The sequence below is a fragment of the Pseudophryne corroboree genome, chromosome 8 (genome assembly GCF_028390025.1).
Source record: "Pseudophryne corroboree isolate aPseCor3 chromosome 8, aPseCor3.hap2, whole genome shotgun sequence".
Lineage (NCBI taxonomy): Eukaryota > Metazoa > Chordata > Amphibia > Anura > Myobatrachidae > Pseudophryne > Pseudophryne corroboree.
Genome location: NC_086451.1, coordinates 403,541,034 through 403,566,715, shown reverse-complemented (window position 1 = coordinate 403,566,715; position 25,682 = coordinate 403,541,034). Strand labels below are relative to the sequence as shown.

The window sequence follows — 25,682 nt, the reverse complement described above, 5'->3', positions numbered from 1 at the left end:
GATAAATAGCGCAAAGCGATAAATAGCGCAACGCGGTAAATAACGCGAGGCGAGAAATAACGCAAGTCTATTTTTGGGTGTCCGAAATTTAAATTAACAGATCCTCCTCCTAATTGGTAACACATCTGGTCTAAAGTAAAAATTTCTGCGCAGAAATAGAAATAGAAACAAAAGTGTACATGTGATGAGTGAGTGTTTCTGTATTACATAAGTTTATATAACTTTGAGGTTGAACCAAAAGAAATCATCGAGTTCTCGTGAGGTACATACGTGTAAGTGACATGCACGGTGGCTAGGGAGGCATCCTTAGTTAAACATACAATTTGAGCATTAGAGTATAGCGGACCAGGAGGTCGTATAGAACAAGACCAGGAGGTCAGACCAGGAGGTCGTATAGAACAAGACCAGGAGGTCATACTGCAACAGACCAGGAGGTCATAGTAGACCAGCAGGTTCAAGTACAGTAGACAAGGAAATCCGCTATACAGTCCACAGGCACAACACCGAAAAGGGTTGGTGCAACACCCATATAGGCCATACAAGCTCTTGCTGAAGGAATTCGCAGCCGCAATTTTCGATTCCATTGGTCGCTCCGTACATAAGATTAGTTGCTTATGTACTGAACGATTGTACCGCACGTAATTGTGTACATTAGTTAGTAATCTGACCTAGTACCATTAGAGTAAAGGGGTCACAAACGCTATTTGTACATTCTGACGTGATTTGTGTAATTTTTTATTTTTCAAGAAGGGAAGTTCGCTGGTCACTCAGGAACTATCTGACGACCACACCTTTTCTGGAAAGGGTCAACGTTCTTCGGATCACACTCGCATTTTCCAGTAAACAAAGGTTTATAGGGGCCCTGGGTCGAGTGTGCCAGCACCATATCGGTGTGATCAGGTCGTATTGGTCGGCATGGGCGAGCGAGTGAGGTGCTCGGTAAACTTCACTGCCTACCTATCGTGAATATCTTGGTTTTTTGTAAGGTTCCGTAACACCTGCAGATTATGGGGGCCAGTTGTTCAGGAAGGAGGCGATCAACCTCGGTTCGGGTTCACTTTATAAACCGACCAGTCGAGTCGGCAAGGTACGTAATGTGTGAAAAATACGGAAGACACACAGAAGTTTTATGTGATGAATGGGAGAGAATGACTGTACATGATGGGGAGAAGTTCCCAAATATAGGTAGCTTTAGCCCAAAAGTGTTACTGAATCTAAGGAGGAGGATAGGTCTCATTGAACCAGCAAAGAGACGAATCAAACATTATGATTATTTGCAGTTATGGCAACAGGAAAGTGAATTACAAAGAGATTTAATTGACTTATCTGACTCTTATCTTGAGAGGAGAGACATGGCGATGGAGAGGATTATGGTTGCGGAGAAAAGCACAAGGGTGAACAATAAAAACGCTCTTAGCAACTGTAGTATAGATGATAAGAATAAGTGTAATAAATGTAACAATGATAATTGTAATACTGTTGAATGTACAACTATTAACCTATGCAAGTTGCACCCCATGTTAAACTTCCCTCAGGATTACCTGCAAGAAAGTGAGCCCAGAACAATGTCGGCACCTCTTCCAGAAGCCATCCTACAAGACATCCAGGTGGACACGACCAAATCGGTAAAGGCAATAATCAAACCCCCTAACGGAGGGTCAGGTGAGGTCGTGTCCACAGGTACGTACAATGTTTTATATCACGCACAAACAAATGTACCCCATATTGTAAGACCAAAACAAGGTGATGTAATTGAGTTTAGTCCTGTCAGGGTGATCACAGTCCCCAATGGGAAGACTGACGATCAGGGAATCATTCCCGTCAAGGACAGTGCAATGCGCCATCCCTGGTCCCGGACAGAATTGAGATCAATCATGTCTGATTACCCAGATCCTAGGAAAGATCTAAGTGTATGATCAAAGATTCACAAAAGGTATATGAACCCCCTAGACAACGACATAATCATGGTATCCAAGGAATCAGGTAGGTACAGGGAAAGCGGTTAATGGCACTGAACATCCAAGCACTAGAGGAGGCATCAAGTCGACCGGAACCCCAGGCCCCTAGCACATGGAGAAAGCCAAGGATTTGTTATCATTGTAGAAGAGAAGGGCATTATGCCAGCAACTGTAATAACCCACATAAAGTCAGACCCCCTAGACCAAGAAATGAGCAAAATTATAATACACACAATTATAATCAGGGATCATATAGGAAGAATTTTGGGCAACACCCATGATATGTGGTCAGGAAAGGTGATCATTAGGACTGATGGTAAGCCTGAGGTAACGGTTAACAAATAGGGAGGTCATTCACTGAAGACACAGGAATGACCAGGTGAAACGTTGTAAATGTATTTGTGAAAATGTTTTTTTTTCTTTCTCTCTCTCTCCCCATCTCTGACGATTATTGGTAAGAACTCAAACATTGCATACCCGCTTGGTCTTTGCAGAAGTCTACCAAACCCCAGCATGACCTATCCGCACCAATGTATCCTGGCCAGATACAGAAAGTGGAGTATGGTGCTGGGGGGAGGGACGGCGCAAAGAAACCATTGGACATGTAGATATGACAGCCTGACGATCTGACAATGTTTTAAAAAAACGTTTGAAAAATGTTTGAAAAATGTTTTTTTTCTCTTTTCCTATTGTATTGTTGGTTATTGGAGATTTATGTAATATATATATGCATATGAATTGTTCTCTCTCTCTTTTTTTTTTTTTTTTTTCTCTCTTCTCACTCATGTTTTCATGTTTTAAAGATGGTATGTCACACATCAGTTAGACAAATGGTAATGCAAGATTTTTGCTCCTTACAGAGAGATCGCTGATTTGAAAGAATATTGCATCACCGGAATGTTCGTTTAGAAGACTGAGAGACAGCACCTTTTGAGATGACGACAGAACAAGAAGAACAACAAGACTAGAGAACTAATCATCGTAACAAGTTTCTCTCCCCCTCAAACTGATTTTCTTATACCCCCATTACAAATTTCTTCTCCGTTTCCTCCTATAAGATGGACTTGCCCCAAGAAACTGTGATCCGGATTTTCCTGTTAACCATGATGTTGACCAGAGCAGTCTGTTTCGGTGAGAGTATCAGTGAGGTCGAGAAAGGATCCAGAAAGGTCCTGATGATAAAGATGGAGGTGTAAATTTCCAATAGCAACCCAACCACCAAGCAAAGGCGAGTACCGGAAATGATCTAGCAGCCATGTTATTTGTAAACATTTTTCTTTTAAGGATTATTAGCTGAAGAAAACTGTATCTGTAGGCTCTGTAACAATGTAGTTGAGGATGGGTGCATTAAGAAATGCCAATCCAGTTTTAATATCCATACGGACCGGCATCCATTGAGTGACTATCACTCCTTAGTGGGTAATGTGTTAAATAAAACAGATTGTTGGGTATGCTCTCAAGTACCTCAAGGTCATAGCAAATCAGGGCTAGTACCATTTCCTTTAACGTTAGGGGAGGTACTTGAGTTAAGTGGTGGGAGACCGGTGGACAGGAGGTTTAATATCTCCAGCCCTCCTAGTTTGAAGCTCCACCAATACCATGTGGATAGGTCCCTATTATGTTTTAACATCTCCAATCCCCGAAAGCCGGGAAATTGGGAAGTGTCATGGAGTAACCAAACCATGACCTTTTCGCATAGAGCAGATAGAATGCCTACAGATACAGAGCTTGTACGCCACATAGCCAGTAGAGGAAAATCTTTCCGGTATAGGTACACCTTAGGAAATAGGATTACGAGAGTTGGAGAAGTATCACCAGGATACTGTGCACATATCGTACAATCTGATACGTGTACTAAGCAGATGGAAGAATTAGGGTCAGGAGATTTCACATGGAAGGTGTGTAATATGGTTATGTTCTACTCCGTCCCATATGTTCTCCCCGATGATGCATATTTCATATGCGGGAGAAAGGCGTACAAGTGGCTTGCCCCAAACTCTGAAGGATTGTGTTATATTGGAAAAGTATTGCCTGAAGTAATGACTGTGTCACATGACAAAATGAAAGACATACACCGTGGTGCCCAAGCTCCTTATACTCACACTCATTACGAGCACGTAGTTAAAAGGCAACTGACAGAAAGGTTAGAGCATCCGGCCTCTGATCTGATCCATGAATCCACCGGGATTCAGGTTCTGATGGCGTTAGATTTCACTCGCACAGCTCGAGGAGTGTTAGATAATATCACTGAAATGTATGATGACACGTTTAGATATACTGGAAGGGAACTTCAAGCTTATAAAACAGAACTGGTGCAGCATAGAATGGTTCTTAATTACCTCACAGCAGTGACAGGTGGATATTGTGTTACATTGGCAACACAGTACAGCGTGAAGTGTTGCACGTATATCACGAATAGCACCGAGGATCCGGTCGAGGTCATAGACCAAAAGATGGACGATATTCTCCAATTGAAGTGGGAATTTCGCCGAAAACACAATCTCACTCTTGCTGCTGTAGGTAATGAGCTGACTGGTTGGGTGTCATGGTTGAACCCGCGAAATTGGTTCTCCGGTTTAGGAGACTGGGCTCAAGGAGTCATAATGGATGTTGGGAAGTTTTTCCTATGTATCTTAGGTGTTGTCATATCAATTGGCTTGATATTTAGATGCGGTCAGGCTTTAATGAAGTGCAAACAAAGTACAAGAGTGATGAGTTTGAGGAGTGAGGAAACTGTAATTAACCTGGATTTGATTTATGACCCAACGATAGAAACAATGATGTAATGAAAATGCGATTATACGGTCCGTTTCTTTCACCTGTTTTTCCGTTTTTCTCCAAGGTAAAAAGACCCCCTTGGACGAGGAAGTTGACGAGACGATATACAGACAACGGATAGACCAAAGAAGAAGTTTTGACCACTTTAGATACGGACATTTTGATGAACTTTGCCATGGATCCCCAGTTTCCCTAGAATTCTTAAACTTACGCTAGCCCAACATCTTTTGTAAATCTATTGGCATTGACAAAGCTTTTCGCCCGCACCTAATGGGCAAAACAGCGCAAAGAAGACGGCTTTCAACTGATACCGAACAAAACTTCAACCGACAGATGTACATTAACCTGACATAGAATACCACTGCATTTACCATAAGTGTTCTTTATCTTCATTTCTACAACCCTCAGGTAATGACACACATAGTCGATAGGGAACACAGGCACAGATATCAGCAACCACATACCTCCCCCATTCATGTATCATCAACTAAAATGTGCTCCCCCATTTTGTTGTAACCAAAAGCCGAAACGAGCTCGGTAGAGTTTGACAGCCAATCCACAGACCCTTAATACGGGATAAGAAGGAATTCAAATGTATACTTCGCAATACCTCGAAGCTTGATTTAAAACACGTACGGCACGATGATACATGACCCCCCAAACATGGATTCATACATACATACTTCTGCTATCTCACTAGGTCATACCTTTTTCCCACCTTCTTCTCTCCTCCCTTACCCAATCATAGAAATGTATTTACATATGACATATATTTTTCTCTTTTTGAAATGTTTTAGGAAGTGGCAGTTATTGGTGACTGCCAAAGGGTGGACTGTCAAAGTCAAAAATATTACATAGAGAGAACATACAAACCACACACACATTTAAGTCGCTATACTTGCAAATATGCGCAGCGAGCACAGCAATATATGGAAACACACGCATTTGCTCGGACATGGCACGGAGATGGATTCGGCGCTTGTTTCATACAGTACATGGTTATAATAATGTCAAGCACCAGACATCATGGAGATTTAGAATTGGCTGATGAATTGATGTCATGAATACGTATCATTTGAACAGAACCAGATGTGCCCATCATGTTTGGTATTGAAGCAAGCAGAATGATGTGTGGGTTAGTTTGATGCTGGTTGTGAAGTTGTGGGACATTGCAGCAGATAGATATGATTATATGTATAAAAGCTAAGATCACATTGTTAGAACAATGGATGCTCAAGACAACCCTTTACTAAGTTTTAAGGGCTGAACCTGATTAGCATATACAAAGGAGAGAGAAAGACCCCTCCCCTAGGAACAGACACCCAGGTCAGTAGTTCCTGTCTGGGGAAGGTGAGGGTCAGTGTTGCTGTGGCCTCAGAGGGCAGATGTGATGTGGCTGCACTCACAACAGAGGTCTCAGAAGCATGGCTGGATCATCGCCAGGCATCAAAGGCTAAGTACCATAATCTCAATATCTCATGGCTGATTGGCATAGAGTAGTTTTAAATGTGTGTTTTGTTGTGGGGTAGTTGTGGAATGATGGGTAAGCATAGAGTGGTTGGTTTAGAGAAACAAATGGCTTGGGGATGGTGAGGCTTGCGCAGCTGTGTGATTGTAACTTGTTTGTGCTGAATACTCTGTGAAGTCTGTGATGAAGTGGAACATTAGACAACCTGTAGCATAGCATTTGTGGTATTTGTTTGCCTATGGAGATTTAATAAGATGGTTCTAGGAAGTTGGATTGAAATTGTGAAAGGTGATTTAGATTGTTTGGAATTGTAAAATCAGAACATATGCATTGTTTTGAGGCTTGGACATTTTGGAATAAATGGAGTCTTGTGTTTTCTGCTATGTGATTGTGGTGTAGTAGAGAGTGCCATGTGTTTGGACCTGCAAATCTAAAATGGCTGCTGCCGGGTATTTTCCCCTCCCCCTTTCAGCCATGTGGTGTAGTCTTTGGAATCAAGTGGAGTCTTCCCAAAATGGAGTCTAGCTTCTGCCCCATGCGGCATTGTAGGGACAATTGTGTTGCTGGGTGTTGTGCATATAGGGACAGGCAGCATGGGTAAGCTCAAGTACTTTCTAAACAAAGATTCTCAGCATTGACTGACTGCGCAGCGATTGTTCCTCACATGTGTAAGCTTTCTCTGCAATCATATTGATCTTCCTGTTATTGTGAGCCATTTCTTTCTCTCTCTCTCTTCTCCTTTTCCTCTCTTATTTTCCCTTAAACGTAATTGTATTGTATTGTATTTCCCGTGTAGTTATCTGGTTAGGTAGTCTATGTTATATTGTAGTGTATGACTTGTATTGTGTTAAATTCTTTTGCAAGTATATCATTCATAATATATATTTAGGCGTTGGACCCTGAGCACGGTATCTGTGTATTTCTTATAGTATTAAGTAATCTCAGAGCATCGGTGACGCTCGAACAGCTTTAAAGGTAATAAGGTTATACTGTGTTGCATCTACACTCTCCCACTACACAGAGGTTTACAGTATAAGTACATTCCTTAAGGTATAGTTAAGGGAGTACCCTTGCGGTACTTTTTTTTTACGCCAATTGCGTACTGTGTTCTTTATCCTTTAACGTGTTTTTAATAGGACAAATATTATATACATTGTCAGTACTGACAACAAAATCACACAAAAATGATCAATGAAAATCAAATTTATTGACCCATGGAGGTCTAGATTTGGAGTCACACTCAAAATTAAAGTGGAAAAACACACTACAGGCTGATCCAACTTTGATGTAATGTCCTTAAAAGAAGTCAAAATGAGGCTCAGTAGTGTGTGTGGCCTCCACGTGCCTGTATGACCTCCCTACAACGCCTGGGCATGCTCCTGATGAGGTAGCGGATGGTCTCCTGAGGGATCTCCTCCCAGACCTGGACTAAAGCATCCGCCAACTCCTTGACAGTCTGTGGTGCAATGTGGTGTTGGTGGATGGAGCGAGACATGATGTCCCAGATGTGCTCAATTGGATTCAGGTCTGGGGAACAGGCGGGCCAGTCCATAGCATCAATGCCTTCGTCTTGCAGGAACTGCTGACACACTCCAGCCACATGAGGTCTAGCATTGTCTTGCATTAGGTGGAACCCAGGGCCAACCGCACCAGCATATGGTCTCACAAGGGGTCTGAGGATCTCATCTCGGTACCTAATGGCAGTCAGGCTACCTCTGGCGAGCACATGGAGGGCTGTGCGGCCCCCCAAAGAAATGTCACCCCACACGTTACTGACCCACTGCCAAACCGGTCATGCTGGAGGATGTTGCAGGCAGCAAAACATTCTCCTTCGCGTCTCTAGACTCTGTCACATCTGTCACATGTGCTCAGTGAGAACCTGCTTTCATCCGTGAAGAGCATGGGGCGCCATTGGCGAATTTGCCAATCTTGGTGTTCTATGGCAAATGCCAAACATCCTGCACGGTGTTGGACTGTAAGCACAACCCCCACCTGTGGACGTTGGGTCCTCATACCACCCTCATGGAGTCTGTTTCTGATCATTTGAGTAGACATGCACATTTGTGGCTTGCTAGAAGTAATTTTGCAGGGGTCTGGCAGTGCTCCTCCTGTTCCTCCTTGCACAAAGGCGGAGGTAGCGATCCTGCTGCTGGGTTGTTGCCCTCCTACGGCCTCCTCCATATCTCCTGATGTACTGGCCTGTCTCATGGTAGCGTCTCCATGCTCTGGACACTACGCTGACAGATATAGCAAACCTTCTTGCCACAGCTTGCTTTGATGTGCCATCCTGGATGAGCTGCACTACCTAAGCCACTTGTGTGGGTTGTAGACCAAAACATCAGCCAGAAAGCATAGGAGCTGAGAAGTGGTCTGTGGTCACCACCAGCAGAACAACTCCTTTATTTGGGGGTGTCTTGCTAATTGCCTATAATTTCCACCTGTTGTCTATTCCATTTGCACAACAGCATGTGAAATTGATTGTCAATCAGTGTTGCTTCCTAAGTGGACAGTTTGATTTCACAGAAGTGTGATTGACATGGAGTTACATTGTGTTGTTTATGTGTTCCCTTTATTTTTTGAGCAGTGTATTTATATATATATATATATATATATATACACATACATATGGAGTGTGAGACACAGTAGAGCCCCTTATTTACATGAAGGCCTCAGTAGCTCTAATCCCGACATATTTTTCTCTTGCTCGCCATTGCCTATTGGCTGCCTGTCTGCGAGCAGATGATGGCCCATGCCACATTTTAACTGGTACCGCACTTGCTTGCTCAGCAGGCAAATAGATATTGTGGTGGTGTATGGATCCACCCACAGGGGTATCCTTTGCTCTGTGTGGCGGCACCGGCTACACCATCCTTGTTACAGTCCTGGTCATGAATCTGTAGTACGCAAAGGAAAAGAAGAAGCTCTGGCTATGATTGCCAGAACTAGCTGGTTTAAATAAGACACCTAAATCCCGTAAATCCTGGTATTGGTCAGAACTGGTCACATGACTGGAGTTTCTAAAAGTGGGATTGGTCCACTGGTCCATGGTAGGGGAACCAAGATTGCGGCATGCATGTAATGGATTGTGGCTCTGCCAGGACACACAGAGGAAGAAGCCAACAACATGCTGGCCTTACAGAGAAGTATCCTGGTCCACCGGACCAAAGTAAGCTGTAACCGTTGTTCAGTGTGTGATGCAGGTACTACCACCGCCACTACCATCTTTTACTAAACACTTGTTTCTTTTTTTACCCTAAAAAAAACTCAGAACTAAATGATTTAAAAAAAAAATGTAATCTTTCTAAATATAACAGATACTATGAAGAATATTTTTTAAGGACGTGTCGTGTATTTATCACTTTTTTAATGTATTAGTAAGCACTATAAAACTTCAATAAAAATTGTGAACAATTCTGTATTAGATTTACTGCATCTTTATTGATTTACAAGATTAAAGTCAATCACTTTAAACTGCGAATTTCATGGTGTGCATGTATGAAAGATCATGTCAGGACATAGAGGCCCTCATTCCGAGTTGTTCGCTCGGTATTTTTCATCGCATCGCAGTGAAAATCCGCTTAGTACGCATGCGCAATGTTCGCACTGCGACTGCGCCAAGTAACTTTACTATGAAGAAAGTATTTTTACTCACGGCTTTTTCTTCGCTCCGGCGATCGTAATGTGATTGACAGGAAATGGGTGTTACTGGGCGGATACACGGCGTTTCAGGGGCGTGTGGCTGAAAACGCTACCGTTTCCGGAAAAAACGCAGGAGTGGCCGGGGAAACGGTGGGAGTGCCTGGGCGAACGCTGGGTGTGTTTGTGACGTCAACCAGGAACGACAAGCACTGAAATGATCGCACAGGCAGAGTAAGTCTGGAGCTACTCTGAAACTGCTAACTCGTTTGTAATCGCAATATTGCGCGTACGTCGGTCGCAATTTTAAGAAGCTAAGATTCACTCCCAGTAGGCGGCGGCTTAGCGTGTGTAACTCTGCTACATTCGCCTTGCGAGCGAACAACTCGGAATGAGGGCCAGAGTTTTGTTTTCTGTGAACTATGGACTTTGCTAGTGCAGTACTATACTCCCACCCGGGGTGCTACTGTGTGTTAGACTCATCCCAGTCCAGTTTTGAGCAGTTAGGGAGCCATGTACTAAATGGAGATAAGGGTGACAAGCGGAAAACGCAGAGAAAATCCATGTACATATTGGTTCTCGATATGTACTAAAGGAATATCTCTGCCTGCTAGTAATAAGTGCAGGTTAGAATATAATAATATACTGCAGTATTTTAGTATTATTGATATATTTTTAAATATCTTACCATAATCCTTTAAGAATATGACAAATATATCCATCACTCCTCTGTCACTAAACACATCACTGCGATCAATCAGCGCCTCCTTCACTGCATCAGAACAACAGCACGAGTACTGCCCAGGTAGATTGTATACACTGGTCCATACTGCTCACTCAGCTGTGGAGACACATATTCATTATATTGCATTATGTGTATAACATTGGAGCTGTTGTACATCTTCCTAGACAAAATATTATAGGTTCACATAGCGAGTAAATTGTCCTCATCAACATTTAGTTATGATGCACCACAGATTCTGCAGCACCGTTCAGTCAGCAATAGACAGAACATGTAATCATAGAAGCCGGTTAGGATTGAAATGCCGGCTGCCGGGATGCCGGCAGTCTAAATACCAACCATGGCATCCTGATGAATCCCTACAGAGGAAGGTTAGTATACTTACCCCCCCCCCCCCCCGGCCCCCTAACCTTAATCTGCCCTTCCTGCAGCCTAAACCTAACCCTCCCTCCCCCAAGCCTAACCTTAACCTTCCCGGTGGTGCCTAAACCTACCCCCTCCACAGCCTAACCCTAACCATCCCTGTGGGTGCCTGAATATAACCCCTGCTCCCTGAAGCCTAACCCTAACCTCCCATCCTGCAGGCTAACCCTAAGCCTCCCGCCACTTACATCTCCAGCGACCCGGCAGTGTATCGATCGGGATTCCTGGTGTCGGGATGCCGGTGCCAGCATTCTGATGAGTGTCGGGATCAGGGCTGCCATCAGAAATGAAGTAGCCCGTGACTGACAAATGAGGCAGCCCCCCCACACGCACACACACAAATTCTGCCCCATTCCACCCCCTGCATTCACCAACACTTACATTTTGAGGGGGCCCAGGAGGCAGCATTGAGGATCGGGAGGCAGCCACGGCACAAAGGAACATAGCAGCAACGCTATTATTGCTAAAGAGCCGGCCATGACCCAATCAGAGATCACGGACCGGCAGCCAAATGGCAGCTGCTGATTGGCTGCCGGTCCGTGAGCTCTGATTAGCTTACGGCTGTCATTGTAGTAACAATAGCGCCGCGGCTCTGTCCCTCCAAGGCAGCTGCAGGTGCGCACTGCAGGCAGGCAGCTGCAATGGTCCCCGATCATAACTGCAGCCACCCGGGCCCCATCTCAGTCCGGGCCCCGGACTGAAGTCCCCACTGTCCCCCCTTGATGGCGGTTCTGGTCGGGATTCTGGCTTCTGTATTTTGACAGCTGGGATCCTAACTGAATCTCATAGAACCTAGCAGCATATTAAATACATATAGTAAAAACCCAATAGAAACTGAGACATGAGAAAAAAACATTTCAAAAGACACGAAGTGGAAATATATAGAAATCTTTCCATAAGGACGTGTAGGTGAGTACAAGGAGACTGGAGGATAAGAGGGACTAGTAAATAGCAGATGATGGTGGTTGTGGGAAATGAGTCTATGTGGTAAATGGAGGATGTCAGGATGACGCAGGGCAGGCTCACACGTCACACCATGAACTATTTTTAATAAATCCAATGTTGCTATCTTTGTAGATAAATTGGTCATTTTAATTAGCAGCAGTAATACTGTATCTTTCGAACAACCTGATGAATTAGGTTTGTTTAAAATAGCACAAGTCAGCACCTGTCTGATGTCTAAGCGCTCTGGCAATTTATTTAATCTCAGTGGATATAATTACATATAGAAGAAACACATTATAGAGGCAACTGCACTGAGCACTGCAGACTATTGTTATACTGCAATAATGAGGTAAAACATGCCCCAGCTGGGTGTGGTATGGAAGGTAGATAGTAACTAGGTCAACAGTGTCATTGTCAACCACTATTAGTTGACAGTAACTAGGTCAACAGGGATGCTAGGTTGACATGGTCTCTAGGTCGACATGTCAAAAGGTCGACACAAGTTTTTTGTTTTTTTGGTGTCGTTTTCACCGTACATTGACCATGAACCCCAATTAGTTCACCGTGTCCCCTCGCAAGGCTCGCATCTCTCGCCATTCTTCGGGCAAGGTGCCTCACTGTGCTCGGCACAGGTTACTATTCCCAATCGTAGTCCGCATGGATCGTTAAGTGCGACAAAGTTCTAAAAAAAGAAAAAATGTGAAAAACTCATGTCGACCTTTTGACTTGTCGACCTTTTGACCTGTCAACCTAGAGCCCCTGTCGACCTAGAAACCCTGTCAACCTAGTGGTCGACATCTAAAGTGTCGACCTAGTTACTGTCGACTTACAAACCGAATCCCGCCCCAGCTTACCTTCAGTAAAGACTGTGGAAATTCTGTGGTGCTAATCTGCATGATATTCCCCAGCAGGGGCAGAGGTGTGGGCCCCGGGGGGCAGGTTCCTCTGCTTTATATGTTTCCACCATTGTATAAGGTAAATGAGGAGAGTGACCCCAGCAGCCAGGAGAAGGGTCCCTGTTATATTCAGCACCATTATGGGCACAGCACTATTACAGCAATGCCTGTGACCTGTGTCTCTCTGTGTTAACTTGTGATAAAAAAATGTTCTGCACAGAGCAACATTTCAAATAACAGTGAGCGTAATGATTGGGATAGGTTGTAAATAGTCACAGTTGGTTAAGGGTGTATTAACCCCTTCATAACTATATATTACACAGCTACAGCCTGATAATATTAATGAGCACCACTTACACTCACAAAACAGATAAAACCGCAAAGATTATGCATTTAAATAATGGGACATTGACTATAGGGTCTATTTAATAACACAAATCATTAGAAGCAGTATATATACTGTGTTTACCATTTAATATATACTGTTAGTGACACCACCACTATTTTTCAGTACTCACCTGTACAGTAACGTGTGGTGGTGTCAACCTCCACGGACCCATAATGCCAAAAGCCTAACCCTGCGGGAGAAGAGTCAATGCATACTGCACATGCACGGCAGCTGTCCACGAACGCACACAACTTTTTAACCTAGTGGTGGAGAGTTAGACTTTCTGATGATTGATATACTATTAAACCCCCATTCCTATATTATACAGTAAATGAGGATGGTGGTAATTGACGGCACGTGGGTTTAGGCTGGAAAAATCTCTGTTTTCATACTGTAAATAGATCCTTATCAGTACTAATAAAGCACAATAAATAGGTGAAATATTATTACCCATATCAATAAAATATAAAATGGTTTAAAGAGTCCATTATAAACAGATAGATAGATAGATAGATAGATAGATAGATAGATAGATAGATAGATAGATAGATAGATAGATAAATAGTGAAAAGTTCGATTACCTTACAAGGAAAAGCAGTACCTTGTTACACTACAGTTATAGCCGCTGCAGCCTTGTAAACATAAGCAAATAACTGCTACAATATGTTTGCACGTTGCGTATACACACCAACACGCTGTGCGCACAATGCAGCGACGCGTGTGGCTAAATATACCTTATCCCTAAACAAGAATGGAATGCGACACCAGTAGTTAAATATAATGTTGTGGCCCAACGCATCAACAGTATTTACTCAAAAGATACAGATAAAGATACAACAATGTTACAGAGAAGAGCTACAACCAATAGTACATACGTTTGTTCGTGAGCGCTCCTGGGTCCAGGTCTCAGTCAGTCTTAGCAAGATTACCTTCAGGGAATAGACTGTGCCTGGTCAGGAAGCCTCACTTTTATAGAATGGGTCCAAATACAGTACAATGGGAAATGTAAGCTCTTCTTCCATAGGTCAAGGGGCAGGTGATTTACGGTATAGGAGGGGTCATAGGTTGGTTGGAATGAATGGACGATGCTTGGTCTAGGTGTGCTTGCAGGTATTCGCCAATGGGTTCCCGCCGAATATCCTGAGTACAGTATCATAACAGTTTGCTAAAATTATATGGGAAAAATGGTCTTAAGAAAAGAGCAAAAGACAAAGAGCTGCTATATGCCTTTTCCAGGGCACACTTGAAAAAATTATATGTGAAGGATTATAACATTATGAGTGAATTAATACTTAACTTTTATTAGGATACACTTAATATAAGGGAGGAGGCGATTATCAATTCTTTTGAATAAGTTTATGGCGATAAATAATTGAAAAGGCGAAAATATATTTACTCCCTTTTATGTCCCAAATTAATTTGTTAAATGTATTGATGGACATTTGTGGGAGCAATTGCTCCTTGTAGTTCAGCTGTCCCTTATCAGAAAATTTCTTTGCGTGAAATGCCTGAGGTCACACAGAGAGCTGAAATGACTCAGATGATAGGAGAATAAAATACCTACGGTACCTAGTATTCCCTGGTGGTCTCCCAACCGGGTACTGACCAGGCCCTGCAGTGTATAGCTTCCAAGATCAGACGAGGTTGGGCATACTCAGTGCGGTTTGACCGTAGGTGAATAAATCTCCAGTTTGTACAATCAATTCCAGTATGTGGTTACCTCAGACAGAATTTGCAGATAAGAAAATCCGACTGGGACTGCCCCCTTAAGTATGATGTAAATGATATTGTGCAGTAAAAGATACAGCAAGAATAAATGAGTGTCTATTAAAGTAGATAGACACACTATATTCAAATGAGTGTCAATCGCCCTTATAAATCAATCCTGAATGGTAAATCTGTGACTGAAGAAACAGTCTATGATGATTTGTAAATCAAATGGATGCCCCTGTGGTTATATGACATATCCTATTCTTAATATGCATTAGGATTAACACAGGAGAAAATTAGGGGCGTAGGCACTTCTAAATCTTTTTCATGCTTAAATGCCGGTAATCATTTATAATGGAAGAAAATACTGACTCCCACTGTGTCTCTGTAATGTTGAGGCACAGTTGGAGAATCAAAATAGTGTGCATATAAAGGGACCCTCCTGGTGATAACTAAGAAAAAAATGGTACAGACTGAAAAGGACACACTTGCAATCAAAAAAGTGAGGGGGGAGAAACGTTTTTTAGGAATGGTGTACCTCACTGAATGTGAGGTTCAAACCTTAGTCCTGCATGCATTGGTGGGCAGTGTGAAGTCTAATGTGTCCAACAGTCATGATATCACCAGGAGGGTCCCTTTATATGCACACTATTTTGATTCTCCAACTGTGCCTCAACATTACAGAGACACAGTGGGAGTCAGTATTTTCTTCCATTATAAATGATTACCGGCATTTAAGCATGAAAAAGATTTAGAAGTGCCTAACATCCGGTCCACGGCGCCCGAACTTCCGGTCGCACGGACCGCGGACATCAGCTCCACAGCTCCTAACCTCTCCTCGGCTGAAAACTTCTACATGACTGTTGGACACATTAGACTTCACACTGCCCACCAATGCATGCAGGACTAAGGTTTGAACCTCACATTCAGTGAGGTACACCATTCCTAAAAAACGTTTCTCCCCCCTCACTTTTTTGATTGCAAGTGTGTCCTTTTCAGTCTGTACCATTTTTTTCTTAGTTATCACCAGGAGGGTCCCTTTATATGCACACTATTTTGATTCTCCAACTGTGCCTCAACATTACAGAGACACAGTGGGAGTCAGTATTTTCTTCCATTATAAATGATTACCGGCATTTAAGCATGAAAAAGATTTAGAAGTGCCTACGCCCCTAATTTTCTCCTGTGTTAATCCTAATGCATATTAAGAATAGGATATGTCATATAACCACAGGGGCATCCATTTGATTTACAAATCATCATAGACTGTTTCTTCAGTCACAGATTTACCATTCAGGATTGATTTATAAGGGCGATTGACACTCATTTGAATATAGTGTGTCTATCTACTTTAATAGACACTCATTTATTCTTGCTGTATCTTTTACTGCACAATATCATTTACATCATACTTAAGGGGGCAGTCCCAGTCGGATTTTCTTATCTGCAAATTCTGTCTGAGGTAACCACATACTGGAATTGATTGTACAAACTGGAGATTTATTCACCTACGGTCAAACCGCACTGAGTATGCCCAACCTCGTCTGATCTTGGAAGCTATACACTGCAGGGCCTGGTCAGTACCCGGTTGGGAGACCACCAGGGAATACTAGGTACCGTAGGTATTTTATTCTCCTATCATCTGAGTCATTTCAGCTCTCTGTGTGACCTCAGGCATTTCACGCAAATAAATTTTCTGATAAGGGACAGCTGAACTACAAGGAGCAATTGCTCCCACAAATGTCCATCAATACATTTAACAAATTAATTTGGGACATAAAAGGGAGTAAATATATTTTCGCCTTTTCAATTATTTATCGCCATAAACTTATTCAAAAGAATTGATAATCGCCTCCTCCCTTATATTAAGTGTATCCTAATACAAGTTAAGTATTAATTCACTCATAATGTTATAATCCTTCACATATAATTTTTTCAAGTGTGCCCTGGAAAAGGCATATAGCAGCTCTTTGTCTTTTGCTCTTTTCTTAAGACCATTTTTCCCATATAGTTTTCTGAACTATTTTCCGGGAGCACCACCAACCCATTGCTGAAACTATCTGTGAGTAAGCATTATGTTGGTTTAAAAATTTATCAAAAATTTATCAAATAATAGAACGATATCTAATTTATATTCTGTGCAGATTTACCCATCTTTTAGAATGCTAAAATTATATCTCTGCGTATATTTACGTGCAGAGACATGCGATCAACTGCAAATAGCGACCAGAATGTATGTCACAAAATACTGCACATCTGGATACCAAACACTAAGTCCTAACCTTGCTCTGTCCCCTCACATCCTGTAAAGCTGCATAACTCTATTGTTCTACCTTTTGAGTATATGTAACTTGCTGGAAAAGTGTGTTGAGACTATGTGTAAATTATGCACTATATGAATTGAATATTGAATATTGTCTATGTGGCTTTTCTGTGCGAATGCTCATACCACGCGCCAATCCGCAAGGCTCATGAGCCAGTGTACGTAGTGTGTGTATGCATACGCACGGCGACCACGCGCACGCACAGAGGCCACTCTGTTTGGTGTTGGCATGTGGTGTGTGTGTAATATTTTCGACTTGGACAGTCCACCATTTGACATTAAACAATAACTGTCATAAATTACTAACAAAAATATTTCAAAACACATAACAGGTGATCTAGACACATGTATGTACTTATTTCGCAAATCAGACACTGACTATGGTTGGGGAAGACAGGGAGGAGGACGAGACATCCTCTATATGCACTTGACAGTCAAGGGACCACTGGTCGGGTGTGGGACGTCATTCAACCTATAGAGTATGCCGGGACAGTGCTATAGCCTAATATGTCTGATTTGAACGAACGTTGCATACATACATGTACCTTTGTCTTTGCACACTGATGTCAGGATTTGGTAGAAGATTTGCTGGGTAGAGGGAGATAGGAACACAAAAAGATGGTGAAAGAAACAGGCCATGAAATTCATTTACATTCCTATCACTGCACTGTCTCTATCGTCGGATCGTATACCAGATCTGCTGCAGTTACAACGTACCCGCTCCTTAGACTCATCAAATTTGTATTATGCCTTTTTCAAGTTCGAACACATTTAAGTATCAGGTCGATAATTATGACAACACCCAGGATACAGAGGAGAAACTTTACCATGTTTGCAATCATACCTTGTGCCCACTCTCCTAACCCAGAGAACCACTTGAATGGGTTCAACCATGAAGCCCATCCAGTCAATTCATTACCCACAACCGCTAAAATGAGATTGTATTTCCTTTTATACTTCAATTTCAACTGCAAGATCTCATCCATCTTTTGATCAATGATCCCCGTTGGGTCCTCAGTACTGTTCGTAATATACGTGCAGCACTTCACACCGTATTGAGTCGCCAAAGTAACGCAATATCCACCTGTCACTGCCGTGACGTAATTTAAGACCATCCTGTGTTGTACCAGTTCCTTCTTGTAGGCCTGTAGTTCCCTACCCGTATACCTGAAGGTGTCATCATACATCTCAGTGATATTATCTATCAAGTTTGCTAGCGCATGGATATACCTATAATTTATAATTCCTCTGGCAGTACGGGTGATATCTAATGCAAGAAGAATCTGAATCCCGGTGGATTCATGAATCAAATTAGAGGCTGCGAGCTCTCTCCTGTCTATGAGGTGTCTCTTGAAAATGTGTTCTTAGTGGGTGTGAGTATAAGGAGGCGGAGCGCTGCGGTGAATGTCTTTCATTTTGTCATGTGCAATGGTCATGACTTCTGGTAGTACTCTGCCTATGTAACACAACCCATCAGAGCTCGGAGTAAGCCACTTGTACACCATCCTTCCACATATGAAATAAGCGTCATCTGGGAGAACATAGGGGACAAAATGCATCAATATCATGTTACGAATAATCCTTACAAAGAAACCTGTCCCCAGTTTTTCCATCTGCTTGACACAAGTATCTGGCTGGATGATGTGCGCACAATATCCCTGTGACACTTTTCCAGCCCACATGGTTTTGATCCCACGTGTATACTTGTATTGGAAGTACCTCCCACTTGCAACTTTCCCACGTACAAGTTCAAAGTTGATGGGTTCTTTGTCAGCTGTGTGTGAGAAGGTCATTGTCTGATTGTTCAAAGTCACTTCTCAATTTCCTGGTCTCCGGAAAATGGTTATGTTGAAACATAGTATTGATCCATCTATGTGGTACTGGTGGAGCTTTAGGCTAGGGCATCTAGATATATTGTATTTTCTGTCCACCGGTCTCCCCCCATGCAGTTCGAGTACTTCATTTACTGTTAATGGGTATGGCACTAATCCCGATTGACTCTGTCCTTGAGGTACTTGTGAGCACACCCAGCATTCTGTTTGGTTTAAGGTCGTACCCACTAATGAGTGATAGTCACTCAAAGGTTGTCTGTCAATATTGATATTATTGTTTGACTGACATCTCTGGATGCACTCATATTCAAATATGTTATCGCAGTACTTACATATGCAGTATTCATCAGCCAACAATCCTTCACATTGCCTCCGAGCTCCGTGACTACCAGATCTCTTACTTATACCTGCTTTGACAAAAGTGATGGACTGATCCTGGGGTCATAAAAATTCATCCTCTCCATCAAAACCAATTTCGGATCCTTGCTCGACTTCTCGGGGGCCCTTGCAAAAACAAATTGTCCTGGTCAAAAACAGAATCACAAGCAAAATCCGGAATACAGTCTCTTCATGTGGATCCATTTCGGCAAGGAAGAAAGTAGGAAAAAAAATTAAGAGCTGGGGGGGGGGGGGGGGGTTGTTTGGAGAGAAAAAAATTAAGATAACAGTCCTTGATTCTGCTTTTCATCATGCTCAGGTGCAGTTCAACAGTCCTGCCTTTCAGCTTTCCCGGAACAGATTCTCCAGTGATATAAGTTTTCTTCACCTTTCTCTTTCTCACAAGCTTTTTCTGGGTTAGTGACCTTCTTGCAGTGTGATGAGTGGACCCAAGTCTCTCTCTCGGCAACCTTCAGCGATGTTGTGCTGGTCAACAAAACTTGATACGGTCCTTCCCACCTGTCTATTAGGCAGCCTAAGCGTAGAAAATTTCTAATCATCACATAATTCCCAAGTTCAATTTCATGACAATTACTGTTTGGTAGGTCAAGAATTGGCATTTTCAAATTCCTTTGCTGGTTTCTCAATTGCTGGCTCATCCTAACCAAGTATTGCACTGTAATTTTATTATTGCATTTCAGATCATCCTGGGGATCTATCATTACATGGGGCTGTCGTCCAAATAGAATTTCAAAGGGTGATAGTTTAAGCGATGACTCTGGAGTGGTTCTGATGCTGTAAAATACTAGTGGCAGTGCCTCTGGCCACAACAGTCCAGTTTCAGTCATCACTTTGCTCAGCTTGTTCTTAATAGTGCTGTTCATTCTCTCCACCTTCACACTGGTCTGTGGTCGGTAAGGAGTATGTAGCTTACTATTAATGCCCATAAGTTTGCACATGACTTGAAAGACTTCACCTGTAAAATGGGTACCCCATTACTCTCAATAATCTTAGGGATACCATATCTACACACAAATTCCTGCACATTTTTCTTAACGGTAAACACAGCAATGTTTGTGGCGGCAGGAAAATGCCTTTACCCAGTTTGAGAAGACATCAGTGCATACCAGTACATATTTCAAATTCCTGCAGGGTGGTAGCTGTATGAAGTAGATTTGTATTACCTGGAAATGTCCATCTGTAGGAGTGATATGGGATGGCTCCGTTGGTATTGTCTTACCAATATTCTTCCTCAAGCAAGTAAGACATGTCATTGCTTTCTTGCTCGCCTGAGAAGAGAACACTGGTGCACTCCAGTAAGTTATTACCAATTTGCACATACCTTCCTTGCCCAGATGAGTCAGACCATGTGCCGCTTCAGCTAGACTTGGGAGACATGCCCTGGGAGCCACTGGCTTACCTTGTCCATCTCTCCAGAGTCCTGAGGACTCCTGACCATATCCCTTCGCCTTCCAGACCGCCTTCTCCTGCAGGGAACACAAATCTTGCATTTCAATTAATGTTGTGTATTTACTGTATTGAATGTCATCAGTTGTGTGGTGGTACTTTGTATGGTGGTGCTTTGTGTGGTGGTGCTTGCTGCCGATTTAGCAGCTTCGTCCGCCCGGCTGTTACCAAGTGAAATTGGGTCTTGGTTGTAAGTGTGTGCTTTACAATTGATAACAGCCACCCTGTCAGGTTCCTGTATGGCTGTCAGATGCCTTTTGATGTGTGACGCATGCGCCACAAGTGTGCCAGCTGCCGTCATGAAATTTCTGAGGTGCCACAGGGCCCCGAAGTCATGCACTACTCCAAAAACATATCTAGAGTCCGTGTATATATTAGATGACTTACCCTTTGCCAATTCACATGCTCTGGTCAGTGCTACCAGCTCAGTGACTTGTGCTGAGTGAGGTGGACCAAGGGGCTCAGCTTCTATGATACCTTCGTCATCTACAACTGTGTATCCACTGCACAGGTCTCCTGAGTCTGTATGTGACAACTACCGTCAGTGTAAAAGTCTACGTCTTCCAGTGGGTTGTCACCAATGTCAGGTCTTGCAATGAAAGTCTGGTTCAAGTATTCCATACAATCATGCGTATCAGTGTTTGTACTAAATCCTTCTTTACCATTATTCTCATCCTCCACCCTTTGTGCAAGGCACACTTGGCAAATAAGTTGCAGGATTTAGTGTGCTACACCTTTTTATGGGGATGTTTACAGGGGCCATCAATGACAGTTCCCATTTTGTAAACTGAGCGGATGAGACATGTCTGGTTTGGGTGGAGTTTAGCAAGGCTGATACTGCATGCGGTCTATGGATTGTCAGGTCATGTCCTAGCACTATGTCTTCACTCTTACTTACCAACAAAGCTATGGCTGCAACACTTCGTAGGCAAGTGGGGAGAGACTGTGCTACAGTGTCCAGCTGTGCAATGTAGTAGTCTACCGGTCTGCTGGCATCACCATGTTTCTGTGTTAGGACTCCTGTTGCACACCCATCACTTTCAGTACCATATAATTCAAAAGGTTTCTCATAATCTGGCATCCCCAATGCTGGTGCTTGTGACAAGCACTCTTTTAGTCTCTCAAACGCCAGTTCGGACTCCTCAGTATGAGAGACCCATTCTGGTTTACTTAGGGAGACCATTTCTTGCAGTGGTAGTGCCAGAATAGAGAACCCCGGAATCCACTTCCCACAATACCCACACATTCCTAGAAAAGTGTGAATTTGTTGCCGAGTCTGCGGCAGAGTCAAGTCATGGACGACCTGTATCCTATCTGTGGTCAGCTGTCTTAGTCATTGTGTCAGTGTCCCAAGTATTTAACCCTAGTACAGCACAACTGTAATTTATCCTTAGAAACCTTGTGTCCTGCCAGGGAGAGGTGAAACAGAAGCTGTTTAGTGTCTGCCAAGGATGACTCAAATGAATCAGAGCATAACAACAAGTCATCAACATATTGCATCAGCACCGATGTAGAGCCTGGGAGAAAATACTTGGGCTGTCAATGAAACTTTGGGGAAGACGGGTCCTGGTGAACTGTACTCCCCTGTAGGTGAAAGCAAAAGGTACTAACTGTCGGGGAGAAGAGGAACAGAAAAGAAAGCAGAGCAGAGGTCAATCACAGTGAAGTACTTAGAGGTAGAGGGAATCTGCATGAGGATGACACATGGATTGGGCACTATGGGGAATTGGCTGTTGAATATTTTGTTTATTCCCCATAAATCCTCGACTAACCTGTAACCCCTCCCCCTACTCTTTTTCACAGGGAAGATGGGACTATTGGCTGTGCTGGACGTCCTGATTAGGATGCCCTGCTGTAGCAGCCATTCTATGACAGGGTATACTCCTAATGTTAGGCGCCGAGGGTCCGCCCGTCAGTGCGGCCCGGCGCCTAGCAACTAGGGACGCCGCAGGCAGACAGCCGCCGGCTCCCTAGCAACGCTAGACGCCGGGCGCACGAAGCCGCTCAGACCCTAGCAACGGGGACGCCACGGTCGGACCGCGTTCCCCGTTGCTGGGGTCTTAATTAATCAGTTCAATTGTATCCTGGCCGTGCAGCATGCAGCTGCACGGCATGATTATGTGATTACCCTGTCTGGATCTTGATTGGAGGGCTCCCAAATTTAAGCACTCTCAGGACTTCTCACAGACGCCGGTGATAGCTTCCTGTTTGCTGTGTCAGTTACAGAGAGTTTCCAGTCCTGCTCTATCCGGTTGTTCCTGTCCTCAGTGGTCCAGTACTCGGAATTTGTCATCTATTCCTGGAGTCCGACCGAGCACCTTTAACATCCTGTGGTGTTCGTGAGTCGCGGCGTAGCCGTGTGTTGCGGCTTGACCGCTTACTGTTTATTATTTAGTTTCATTGTGTTCCGGAGCTTTTGCGGAGGATTCCGCTCCCACAAATCCACTCTGGTATCCAGCGGTGCTGGATAGGAGTAACGGATCAGTGGATCTTTGGTTGTCCTTTTCCCTGGCGGTTTGTCCGCACATACTTTTGGTTTAAGTTAGTTAGCTTGTAGCCCCTGGCCTGGTTGCTTAGTCAGAGGGCCCCTTGTTATCACCCTATCTCGGATTTCCCTTTGTCTCCCATTAAGACCTGAGGGGCCATCGAAGTTGGGCAGACATAATCCGCCCTTCAAACGCGGCTGCCATGGGCTCAAGCAACCATAGTCTCGCAGGGGATTTCTGATAACACGGGCGAGACAACGGAGTTAGGGCGCCAGGGGTTACTAGGCTTTCCTGCTCCCGTAACCAGCATATCTTTCCAGTACTCAGACCTCTGCCATAAGATCTCCTCTGGTCTGGAGTACGGGAATCATAACACCTAATTCCACCTCTGGTTTCAGAGGGTACTGAGGGATCTTTGGAGCTATTCTGCCATAAATTTTTTGCACTACTACTGGGGCTACATTTGCCATCAATCCAGTGTACTGTCCATCTTTGGTCCATAAGTAACCCAGTATTTGTGAGATAATTTCCTCTACCTGCGGTGAACATGTGTCTAGAATGGTAGAGTGAAACATTAGCCTTTGAGGGGTATCTAACATATCTTGTACTTCCTGTGCATGGTACTCAGGGATATCTAAAAACACATCCTCAGGGGTACAATATATAACACACCGCATTTTGCATAATAAATCTCTGCAAAGATTAATTGGAGCCAATGCAGCCAACAAGAAAGAATGTTTGGTATGGAAGGGCCCTATTGTAACCTCTGCAGGTGTGGTCAAAGGGTACTATTGCACCTTTCCCGTTACTCCCATTGCCGAATTCATTTTCCCCGTGGACATTATTCCTGTTGAAGAGTTCAATAAAGATCTGGACGCCCCTGTATCCACAAGGAAAGGTTGTCTTGTGCCAGCTACATTGACAATGACCTCAGTTTCATCTCCAAGGCCAGCAATCAGTTTCACTGGCTGCAGAATACAGGTATGACCTAACCTCTATTGTGGGTTTTGGCCTTCCCATAGGCCATTGGCAGCTGCTATGTGTGAGGGAAATATCTGTGAGATTTCGGAGGACTGCCAGTCCTTCCTTGGTGGATACCTCCATGTTTCCCCTCTGTGTGGCTCATAATCCCTCCTATATGTTCCCTGATCCCATCTATGTGTTTGGTAATGTGTCTCGTGTTCTTGTCTAGGGGGTCTATATTTACTATGTGTCTCTGTGTTCCTACATTCTTTGGCAATGCGTCCCTCCTTGTGGCAAACATAATATCTTATTGACCTTCTCCAGTTTTCTTCAATGATCTGGGGTTTCGGTTGGTTGGCCATCCCTTCAAGTGCCTATATACTTACCACCATCAACCTTTCCCCTTGCGATTGTTTGTGTTTGATGATATTCTGGTCATGTTCAATAGCAGACTCCCTCAGGGCATCCACAATAATCCCCCTCCAATTAAACAAAGAAGTCTGCACTCTGACTTTCAATGCCTCTTTGCGCCCGTCCATTACAACAGAGACAACCACCTCCCTGTGGTTCACATCATACTTTATATCCTCTATCCTAGTGTATTTAGCCATATCTTGTAAAGCTTTATGGAAATATTCGGTTGCCAGTTCACTTTCTTTCTGTTTGATTGTGAAAATTTTATTCCACTTTACAACTGTGGGGAAATACAATCCTAATTGTATATGAATCTGTTTTACGTTCTCCTGATTGTATTCATCAGTCAGAGGACTGTCTGTCTCTATTTTACAATCTGTTTTATAAATTTTTGGGTGGCAATATTCGGGGGGTAGGCCCGCTCTTAACACTGTCCGCCAATCTTTGTTTGTGGGTTCATGGGCATTGCCCAGGTCTTTAATAAACTTCTGGCATCCTGCTAAATCTTTCCTGGGATCGTGGAATTCTGACATGATTGACCGCAGTTCAGACCTGACCACGGGTAATACATGGCAATATTCCTGATGGGGGTTACTCCCTGGTTATCAGTTCTCCCATTGGGAACTGCTATTAACTGGACAGGGTTTAGCCCAACCACTTCACTCCTGTTTGTCTCAGTGTGGGGAGCTACTGTCTCTCCATAATGAACAGTCCCATACTTACCGTTGGCTATGATCTCACCCATACCTCCAGTGGAAGATACAGCCACTGCTCTTACTGGTTGGGCTGTGCCCACCTGAGTTTCCTGTATGGTGGTTGCCTGAGAGAGGGCTGAGATCATGCTGGGCTTGTCATCCTCCTCTGAACCATAATCC

The 25,682-nt window shown here is 43.5% G+C and overlaps 2 pseudogenes; one reads left to right on the top strand and one right to left on the bottom strand.

Moving 5' to 3' along the window:
* Positions 1–14,791: 14,791 nt before the first annotated feature.
* On the bottom strand, positions 14,792–14,910 carry LOC134953194 (5S ribosomal RNA; annotated as a pseudogene).
* A 1,540-nt stretch (positions 14,911–16,450) lies between these two features.
* Positions 16,451–16,569, top strand: LOC134953182 (5S ribosomal RNA; annotated as a pseudogene).
* Positions 16,570–25,682: the final 9,113 nt, after the last annotated feature.